The 9,967-nt window shown below is 44.7% G+C and overlaps 11 non-coding genes and 1 pseudogene across 11 annotated transcripts; all 12 read left to right on the top strand.

Moving 5' to 3' along the window:
• Nucleotides 1–926: 926 nt before the first annotated feature.
• LOC142510147 (5S ribosomal RNA) lies at nt 927–1,038 on the top strand (annotated as a pseudogene).
• A 679-nt stretch (nt 1,039–1,717) lies between these two features.
• LOC142516304 (5S ribosomal RNA) lies at nt 1,718–1,839 on the top strand. Its single transcript, XR_012812106.1, has one exon. It is a non-coding gene; the product is annotated as a 5S ribosomal RNA (ribosomal RNA).
• A 687-nt stretch (nt 1,840–2,526) lies between these two features.
• LOC142515200 (5S ribosomal RNA) lies at nt 2,527–2,645 on the top strand. The gene has a single exon (XR_012811056.1). It is a non-coding gene; the product is annotated as a 5S ribosomal RNA (ribosomal RNA).
• A 680-nt stretch (nt 2,646–3,325) lies between these two features.
• LOC142508103 (5S ribosomal RNA) lies at nt 3,326–3,445 on the top strand. The gene has a single exon (XR_012806333.1). It is a non-coding gene; the product is annotated as a 5S ribosomal RNA (ribosomal RNA).
• Nucleotides 3,446–4,130: 685 nt separating this feature from the next.
• Nucleotides 4,131–4,249, top strand: LOC142513393 (5S ribosomal RNA). Its single transcript, XR_012809342.1, has one exon. It is a non-coding gene; the product is annotated as a 5S ribosomal RNA (ribosomal RNA).
• A 684-nt stretch (nt 4,250–4,933) lies between these two features.
• LOC142510895 (5S ribosomal RNA) lies at nt 4,934–5,053 on the top strand. Its single transcript, XR_012808690.1, has one exon. It is a non-coding gene; the product is annotated as a 5S ribosomal RNA (ribosomal RNA).
• A 679-nt stretch (nt 5,054–5,732) lies between these two features.
• LOC142508332 (5S ribosomal RNA) lies at nt 5,733–5,851 on the top strand. Its single transcript, XR_012806551.1, has one exon. It is a non-coding gene; the product is annotated as a 5S ribosomal RNA (ribosomal RNA).
• A 680-nt stretch (nt 5,852–6,531) lies between these two features.
• Nucleotides 6,532–6,650, top strand: LOC142506533 (5S ribosomal RNA). Its single transcript, XR_012804822.1, has one exon. It is a non-coding gene; the product is annotated as a 5S ribosomal RNA (ribosomal RNA).
• Nucleotides 6,651–7,334: 684 nt separating this feature from the next.
• LOC142513258 (5S ribosomal RNA) lies at nt 7,335–7,453 on the top strand. Its single transcript, XR_012809215.1, has one exon. It is a non-coding gene; the product is annotated as a 5S ribosomal RNA (ribosomal RNA).
• A 685-nt stretch (nt 7,454–8,138) lies between these two features.
• On the top strand, nt 8,139–8,257 carry LOC142508370 (5S ribosomal RNA). Its single transcript, XR_012806585.1, has one exon. It is a non-coding gene; the product is annotated as a 5S ribosomal RNA (ribosomal RNA).
• A 590-nt stretch (nt 8,258–8,847) lies between these two features.
• LOC142507696 (5S ribosomal RNA) lies at nt 8,848–8,966 on the top strand. Its single transcript, XR_012805946.1, has one exon. It is a non-coding gene; the product is annotated as a 5S ribosomal RNA (ribosomal RNA).
• A 677-nt stretch (nt 8,967–9,643) lies between these two features.
• LOC142508610 (5S ribosomal RNA) lies at nt 9,644–9,762 on the top strand. Its single transcript, XR_012806817.1, has one exon. It is a non-coding gene; the product is annotated as a 5S ribosomal RNA (ribosomal RNA).
• Nucleotides 9,763–9,967: the final 205 nt, after the last annotated feature.

The following is a 9,967-nucleotide window of genomic DNA, read 5'->3' as shown; positions in this document are numbered from 1 at the left end:
ACCCATCCTAGCTCTGCCATCGCGCCAAAACGCTTAACTTCATGTTATGATTGGGCGAGAGCAGTGCCGCGTGTTGTCCATCGCCGCCCGCTCCACACGTACTCGAGGGATATAAGAATAAACATCCCACTCAATGTCGGTGCGATCATACCAGCACTAATGCACCGGATCCCATCATAACTCCGAAGTTAGCGTGCTTGGCAGAGCAGTACTAGATGGGTGACCCCTGGAAGTCCTCGTGTTGCACCCTTTTTCGTGTTTTTCTATTTTTGATTACTTGTTGACAGACGATTTTCGGCTCAAATCATCTGAATCTCGATCGGGACCAGATAAGACATGTGAAATGAAAGTAGCTCGGGCACTGCCGGATTTGGACAAAATTGTAGGCTAATTTGATTGTAAACGGGCAAACGGACGAGACTCATTACTACCAATGAGCTGACGAGATTTTAGCCGAATTCCTTCTCTAAGACCCTCTAATTTGCGATTACCTTCTGTTAAGCTTTCGTTTCCTCGAGAAATCCGCTTAGGAAGTTCGAAATTCGATTCCGGTTCCATTTTTAAGTATCCCAGGCATAATATAGCTTTACATTCGTTATTTCCTTCTTCTTATTTTTTTTTTCTATTTTCTGGGAACATTTAATCGATTTTTGTTGTCGTGAGCCGGTTCTGTGCGGAAGGGTATGACGCAGATTACTCCGGACGGTTAACTCATTAAAACAATTATTTCGACTGTTTTATCCATAATTTACGTAAACGGTCGCGACACGAGGTCTTCCCAGGGAGGTCACCCATCCTAGCTCTGCCATCGCGCCAGAACGCTTAACTTCATGGTTATGATTGGGCGAGAGCAGCCGCGTGTTGTCCATCGCCGCCCGCTCCACACGTACTCGAGGGATATAAGAATAAACATCCCACTCAATGTCGGGTGCGATCATACCAGCACTAATGCACCGGATCCCATCAGAACTCCGAAGTTAAGCGTGCTTGGGGCGTACTAGGATGGGTGACCCCTGGGAAGTCCTCGTGTTGCACCCCTTTTCGTGTTTTTCTATTTTTGATTACTTGTTGACAGACGTTTTCGCTCAAATCATCTGAATCTCGATCGGGACCAGATAAGACATGTGAAATGAAAGTAGCTCGGCACTGCCGGATTTGGACAAAATTGTAGGCCTAATTTGATTGTAAACGGGCAAACGGACGAGACTCATTATTACGCAATGACTGACGAGATTTTAGCCGAATTCCTTCTCTAAGACCCTCTAATTTGCGATTTACCGCTTCTGTTAAGCTTTCGTTTCCTCGATAAATCCGCTTAGGAAGTTCGAAATTCGATTCCGGTTCCATTTTATCGTATCCCAGGCATAATATAGCTTACATTCGTTATTTCCTTCTTCTTATTTTTTTTCTATTTTCTGGAACAGTTATTCGATTTTTGTTGTCGTGAGCCGGTTCTGTGCGGAAGGGTATGACGCAGATTACTCCGGAGACGGTTAACTCATTAAAACAATTATTTCGACTGTTTTATCCATAATTTACGTAACCGGTCGCGACACGAGGTCTTCCCAGGGAAGGTCACCCATCCTAGCTCTGCCATCGCGCCAGAAACGCTTAACTTCATGTATGATTGGGCGAGAGCAGTGCCGCGTGTTGTTCCACGCCCGCCCCGATCCACACGTACTCGAGGGATATAAGAAATAACATCCCACTCAATGTCGGGTGCGATCATACCAGCACTAATGCACCGGATCCCATCAGAACTCCGAAGTTAAGATCGTGCTTGGGCGAGAGCAGTACTAGGATGGGTGACCCCCTGGGAAGTCCTCCGTGTTGCAACCCCTTTTCCGTGTTTTTCTATTTTTGATTACTTGTTGACAGACGATTTCGCTCAAATCATCTGAATCTCGATCGGGACCAGATAAGACATGTGAAATGAAAGTAGCTCGGCACTGCCTGATTTGGACAAAATTGTAGGCTAATTTGATTGTAAACGGGCAAACGGACGAGACTCATTACTACGCAATGAGCTGACGAGATTTTAGCCGAATTCCTTCTCTAAGAACCCTCTAATTTGCGATTTACCGCTTCTGTTAAAGCTTTCGTTTCCTCGAGAAATCCGCTTAGGAAGTTCGAAATTCGATTCCGGTTCCATTTTATCGTATCCCAGGCATAATAAGTAGCTTTACATTCGTTATTTCCATTCTTCTTATTTTTTTTCTATTTTCTGGGAACATTTTCGATTTTTGTTGTCCGTGAGCCGGTTCTGTGCGGAAGGGTATGACGCAGATTACTCCGGAGACGGTTAACTCATTAAAAACAATTATTTCGACTGTTTTATCCATAATTTACGTAAACGGTCGCGACACGAGGTCTTCCCAGGGAGGTCACCCATCCTAGCATCTGCCATCGCGCCAGAACGCTTAACTTCATGGTTATGATTGGGCGAGAGCAGTGCCGCGTGTTGTCCATCGCCGCCCGCTCCACACGTACTCGAGGGATATAAGAATAAACATCCCACTCAATGTCGGGTGCGATCATACCAGCACTAATGCACCGGATCCCATCAGAACTCCGAAGTTAAGCGTGCTTGGGAGAGAGCAGTACTTGGATGGTTGACCCCCTGGGAAGTCCTCGTTTTGCACCCCTTTTCGTGTTTTTCTATTTTGATTACTTGTTGACAGACGATTTTCGGCTCAAATCATCTGAATCTCGATCGGACCAGATAAGACATGTGAAATGAAAGTAGCTCGGGCACTGCCGGATTTGGACAAAATTGTAGGCCTAATTTGATTGTAAACGGGCAAACGGACGAGACTCATTACTACGCAATGAGCTGACGAGATTTTAGCCGAATTCCTTCTCTAAGACCCTCTAATTTGCGATTTACCGCTTCTGTTAAGCTTTCGTTTCCTCGAGAAATCCGCTTAGGAAGTTCGAAATTCGATTCCGGTTCCATTTTATCGTATCCCAGGCATAATAATAGCTTTACATTCGTTATTTCCTTCTTCTTATTTTTTTTCTATTTTCTGGAACATTTATCGATTTTGTTGTCGTGAGCCGGTTCTGTGCGGAAGGGTATGACGCAGATTACTCCGGAGACGGTTAACTCATTAAAAACAATTATTTCGACTGTTTTATCCATAATTTACGTAAACGGTCGCGACACGAGGTCTTACCAGGGAGGTCACCCATCCTAAGCTCTGCCATCGCGCCAGAACGCTTAACTTCATGGTTATGATTGGGCGAGAGCATGCCGCGTGTTGTCCATCGCCGCCCGCTCCGCACGTACTCGAGGGATATAAGAATAAACATCCCACTCAATGTCGGGTGCGATCATACCAGCACTAATGCACCGATCCCATCAGAACTTCCGAAGTTAAGCGTGCTTGGGCGAGAGCAGTACTAGGATGGGTGACCCCCTTGGGAAGTCCTCGTGTTGCACCCCTTTTCGTGTTTTTCTATTTTGATTACTTGTTGACTAGACGATTTTCGGCTCAAATCATCTGAATCTCGATCAGGGACCAGATAAGACATGTGAAATGAAAGTAGCTCGGGCACTGCCGGATTTGGACAAAATTGTAGGCTAATTTGATTGTAAACGGGCAAACGGACGAGACTCATTACTACGCAATGAGCTGACGAGATTTTAGCCGAATTCCTTCTCTAAGACCCTCTAATTTGCGATTTACCGCTTCTGTTAAGCTTTCGTTTCCTCGAGAAATCCGCTTAGGAAGTTCGAAATTCGATTCCGGTTCCATTTTAATCGTATCCCAGGCATAATAATAGCTTTACATTCGTTATTTCCTTCTTCTTATTTTTTTTCTATTTTCTGGGAACATTTATCGATTTTTGTTGTCGTGAGCCGGTTCTGTGCGGAAGGGTATGACGCAGATTACTCCGGAGACGGTTAACTCATTAAAAACAATTATTTCGACTGTTTTATCCATAATTTACGTAAACGGTCGCGACACGAGGTCTTCCCAGGGAGGTCACCCATCCTAGCTCTGCCATCGCGCCAGAACGCTTAACTTCATGGTTATGATTGGGCGAGAGCAGTGCCGCGTGTTGTCCATCGCCGCCCGCTCCACACGTACTCGAGGGATATAAGAATAAACATCCCACTCAATGTCGGGTGCGATCATACCAGCACTAATGCACCGGATCCCATCAGAACTCCGAAGTTAAGCGTGCTTGGGCGAGAGCAGTACTAGGATGGGTGACCCCCTGGGAAGTCCTCGTGTTGCACCCCTTTTCGTGTTTTTCTATTTTTGATTACTTGTTGACAGACGATTTTCGGCTCAAATCATCTGAATCTCGATCGGGACCAGATAAGACATGTGAAATGAAAGTAGCTCGGGCACTGCCGGATTTGGACAAAATTGTAGGCTAATTTGATTGTAAACGGGCAAACGGACGAGACTCATTACTACGCAATGAGCTGACGAGATTTTAGCCGAATTCCTTCTCTAAGACCCTCTAATTTGCGATTTACCGCTTCTGTTAAGCTTTCGTTCCTCGAGAAATCCGCTTAGGAAGTTCGAAATTCGATTCCGGTTCCATTTTAATCGTATCCCAGGCATAATAATAGCTTTACATTCGTTATTTCCTTCTTCTTATTTTTTTTCTATTTTCTGGGAACATTTATCGATTTTTGTTGTCGTGAGCCGGTTCTGTGCGGAAGGGTATGACGCAGATTACTCCGGAGACGGTTAACTCATTAAAAACAATTATTTCGACTGTTTAATCCATAATTTACGTAAACGGTCGCGACACGAGGTCTTCCCAGGGAGGTCACCCATCCTAGCTCTGCCATCGCGCCAGAACGCTTAACTTCATGGTTATGATTGGGCGAGAGCAGTGCCGCGTGTTGTCCATCGCCGCCCGCATCCACACGTACTCGAGGGATATAAGAATAAACATCCCACTCAATGTCGGGTGCGATCATACCAGCACTAATGCAACCGGATCCCATCAGAACTCCGAAGTTAAGCGTGCTTGGGCGAGAGCAGTACTAGGATGGGTGACCCCCTGGGAAGTCCTCGTGTTGCACCCCTTTTCGTGTTTTTCTATTTTTGATTACTTGTAGACAGACGATTTTCGGCTCAAATCATCTGAATCTCGATCGGGACCAGATAATACATGTGAAATGAAAGTAGCTCGGGCACTGCCGGATTTGGACAAAATTGTAGGCTAATTTGATTGTAAACGGGCAAACGGACGAGACTCATTACTACGCAATGAGCTGACGAGATTTTAGCCGAATTCCTTCTCTAAGACCCTCTAATTTGCGATTTACCGATTCTGTTAAGCTTTCGTTTCCTCGAGAAATCCGCTTAGGAAGTTCGAAATTCGATTCCGGTTCCATTTTATCGTATCCGAGGCATAATAATAGCTTTACATTCGTTATTTCCTTCTTATTTTTTTTTCTATTTTCTGGGAACATTTATCGATTTTTGCTGTCGTTAGCCGGTTCTGTGCGGAAGGGTATGACTCAGAATACTCCGGAGACGGTTAACTCATTAAAAAAAATTATTTCGACCGTTTTATCCATAATTTACGTAACCGGTCGCGACACGAGGTCTTCCCAGGGAGGTCACCCATCCTAGCTCTGCCATCGCGCCAGAACGCTTAACTTCATGATTATGATTGGGCGAGGGCAGTGCCGCGTGTTGTCCATCGCCTCCCCTCCACACGTACTCGAGGGATATAGAATAAACATCCCACTCAATGTCGGGTGCGATCATGCCAGCACTAATGCATCGGATCCCATCAGAACTTCGAAGTTAAGCGTGTTTGCGCGAGAGCAGTACTAGGGTGGGTGACCCCCAGGGAAGTCCTCGTGTTGCACCCTTTTTCGTGTTTTTCTATTTTTGATTACTTGTTGACAGACGATTTTCGGCTCAAATCATCTGAATCTCGATCGAGACCAGATAAGACATGTGAAATGAAAGTAGCTCGGGCACTGCCGGATTTGGACAAAATTTTAGGCTAATTTGATTGTAAACGGGCAAACGGACGAGACTCATTCTACGCAATGAGCTGACCGATTTTAGCCGAATTCCTTCTCTAAGACCCTCTAATTTGCGATTTACCGCTTCTGTTAAGCTTTCTTTCCTCGAGAAATCCGCTTAGGAAGTTCGAAATTCGATTCCGGTTCCATTTTATCAGTATCCCAGGCATAATAATAGCTTTACATTCGTTATTTCCTTCTTCTTATTTTTTTTATTTTCTGGGAACATTTAGCGATTTTTGTTGTCGTGAGCCGGTTCTGTGCGGAAGGGTATGACGCAGATTACTCCGGAGACGGTTAACTCATTAAAAACAATTATTTCGACTGTTTTATCCATAATTTACGTAAACGGTCCGCGACACGAGGTCTTCCCAGGGAGGTCACCCATCCTAGCTCTGCCATCGCGCCAGAACGCTTAACTTCATGGTTATGATTGGGCGAGAGCAGTGCCGCGTGTTGTCCATCGCCGCCCGCTCCACACGTACTCGAGGGATATAAGAATAAACATCTCACTCAATGTCGGGTGCGATCATACCAGCACTAATGCACCAAATCCAATCAGAACTCCGAAGTTAAGCGTGCTTGGGCGAGAGCAATACTAGGATGGGTGACCCCTTGGGAAGTCCTCGTGTTGCACCCCTTTTCGTGTTTTTCTATTTTTTATTACTTGTTGACAGACGATTTTCGGCTCAAATCATCTGAATCTCGATCGGGACCAGATAAGACATGTGAAATCAACGTAGCTCGAGCACTGCTGGATTTGGACAAAATTATAGGCTAATTTGATTGTAAACAGGCAAACGGACGAGAATCATTACTCCGCAAAGAGCTGGCGATATTTTAGCTAAATTCCTTCTCTAAGACCCTCTAATTTACGATTTACCGCTTCTGTTAAGCTTCCATTTCCTCGAGAAATCCGCTTGGGAAGTTAGAAATTCGAATCCGATTTCATTTTAATCGTAACCCAGGCATAATAATAGCTTTACATTCGCTATTACCTTCTTCTTATTTTTTTTTCTATTTTCTGGGAATATTTTGCGATTTTTGTTGTCGTGAGGCGGTTTTGTGCGGAAGGGTATGACGCAGATTACTCCGGAGAAGGTTAACTAATTAAAAACAATTATTTCAACTATTTTATCCATAATTTACGTAAACGGTCGCGACACGAAGTCTTCCCAGGGAGGTCGCCCATCCTAGCTCTGCCATCGCGCTAGAACGCTTAACTTCATGGTTATGATTGGGCGTGAGCAGTGCCGCGTGTTGTCCATCGTCGCCCGCTCCACACGTACTCGAGGATATAAGAATAAACATCCCACTCAATGTCGGGTGCGATAATACCAGCACTAATGCACCGGATCCCATTAGAACTCCGAAGTTAAGCGTGCTTGGGCGAGAGAAGTACTAGGATGGATGACCCCCTGGGAAGTCCTCGTGTTGCACCCATTTTGTGTTTTTCTATTTTTTATTGATTACTTGTTGACAGACGATTTTCGGCTCAAATAATCTGAATCTCGATCGGAAACAAATAAGACATGTGAAATCAACGTAGCTCGGGCACTGCCGGATTTGGACAAAATTGTAGGTTAATTTTATTGTAACAGGGCAAACGAACGAGACTCATTATTCCGCAATGAGCTGACGAGATTTTAGCCGAATTCCTTCTCTAAGACCCTCTAATTTGCGATTTTCCGTTTCTGTTAAGCTTCCATTTCCTCGAGAAATCCGCTTAGCAAGTTCGAAATTCGATTCCGGTTCTATTTTATCGTATCCCAGGCATAATAATAGCTTTACATTCGCTATTTTCTTCTTCTTATTTTTTTCTATTTTCTGGGAACATTTTGCGATTTTTGTTGTCGTGAGCCGGTTCTGTGCGGAAGGGTGTGACGCAGATTACTCCGGAGACGGTTAACTCATGAAAAACAATTATTTCGACTGTTTTTGCCATAATTTACGCAAATAGTCGCGACACGAGGACTTCCCAGGGAGGTCACCCATCCTTGCTCTGCCATCGCGCCAGAACGCTTAACGTCATGATTATGATTGGGCGAGAGCAGTGCCGCGTGTTGTCCATCGCCGCCCGCTCCACACGTACACGAGGGATATTAGAATATACATCCAACTCAAGGTCGGGTGCGATCATACCAGCACCAATGCACCGGATCCCATCAGAACTCTGAAGTTAAGCGTGCTTGGACGAGAGCAGTACTAGGATGGGTGACACCCTGGGATGTCCTCGTGTTGCACACCTTTTCGTGTTTTTCTATTTTTGATTACTTGTTGACAGAAGACTTTCGGCTCCAATCATCTGAATCTCGATCGGGACCAGATAAAACATTTGAAATCAACGTAGCTCGGGCACTGCCGGATTTGGACAAAATTGTAGGCTAATTTGATTGTAAACGGGCAACCGAACGAGACTCGTTACTTCTCAATGATATGGTGAGATTTTAGCCGAATTCCTTATCTAAAACCCTCTAATTTGCGATTTTCCGCTTCTGTTAAGCTTTCGTTTCCTCGAGAAAAAATGTTTAGGAAGTTCGAAATTCGATTCACGTTCCATTTTATCGTATCCCAGGCATAATAATAGCTTTACATTCGCTATTTTCTTCTTCTTATTTTTTTTCTATTTTCTGGGAACATTTAGTGATTTTTGTTGTCGTGAGCAGGTTCTGTGCGGAAGGGTATGACGCAGATTACTCCCGAGACGGATAACTAATTAAAAACAGAACGCTTAACTTCATGGTTCTGATTGGGCGAGAGCAGTGCCGCCTGTTGTCTATCGCCGCCCGCTACACACGTACTCGAGGGATATAAGAATAAACATCCCACTCAATGTCGCGTGCGATCATACCAGCACTAATGCACCGGATCCCATCAGAACTCCGAAGTTAAGCATGCTTGGGAGAGAGCAATACTAGGATGGGTGACCCCCTGCGAAGTTCTCGTGTTGCACCCATTTTCGTGTTTTCTACTTTTGATTACTTGTTGACAGACGATTTTCGGCTCAAATCATCTGAATCTGGATCGTGACCTGATAAGACATGAGAAATCAACGTAGCTCGGGCACTGCCGGATTTGGACAAAATTGTAGGCTAATTTGATAGTAAACGGGCAAACGACCGAGACTCTTTACTACGCAATGAGCTGACGAGATTTTAGCCGAATTCCTTCTCTAAGAACCTCTAATTTGCGATTTACCGCTTATGTTAAGCTTCCGTTTCCTTGGAAATCCGCTTAGGAAGTTTTAAATTCGATCCGGTTCCATTTTATCGTATCTCAAGCATAATAATAGCTTTACATTCGCTATTTATTCTTCTAATTTTTTCTATTTTGTGGGAACATTTATCGATTTTTGTTGTCGTTAGCCGGTTCTGTGCGGAAGGGTATGACACAGATTACTCCGGAGACGGTTAACTCATTAAAAACAATTATTTCGACTGTTTTATCCATAATTTACGTAAACGGTCGCGACACGAGGTCTTCCCAGGGAGGTCACCCATCCTACCTCTGCCATCGCGCCAGAACGCTTAACTTCATAGTTATGATTGGGCGAGAGCAGTGCCGCGTGTTGTCCATCGCCGCCCGCTCCACACGTACTCGAGGGATATAAGAATAAACATCCCACTCAATGTCGGGTGCGATCTTACGAGCACTAATGCACCGGATCCCATCAGAACTCCGAAGTTAAGCGTGCTTGGGCGAGAGCACTACTAGGATGGGTGACACCTTGGGAAGTCCTCGTGTTGCACCTTTTTCGTGTTTTTCTATTTTTGATTACTTGTTGACGGACGATTTTCTGCTCAAATCATCTGAATCTCGATCGGGACCAAATAATACATGTGAAATCAGCGTAGCTCGGGTACTGCCTGATTTGGATAAAATTGTAGGCTAATTTTATTGTAAACGGGCAAACGGACGAGACTCATTACTCCGCAAAGTGCTCGCGAGATTTTAGCT

This window comes from Primulina tabacum, chromosome 10 (genome assembly GCF_025594145.1).
Source record: "Primulina tabacum isolate GXHZ01 chromosome 10, ASM2559414v2, whole genome shotgun sequence".
Classification (NCBI taxonomy): Eukaryota; Viridiplantae; Streptophyta; class Magnoliopsida; order Lamiales; family Gesneriaceae; genus Primulina; species Primulina tabacum.
Note: the sequence above shows the minus strand (reverse complement) of the source record. Positions and strands in the feature narration are given on the sequence as shown.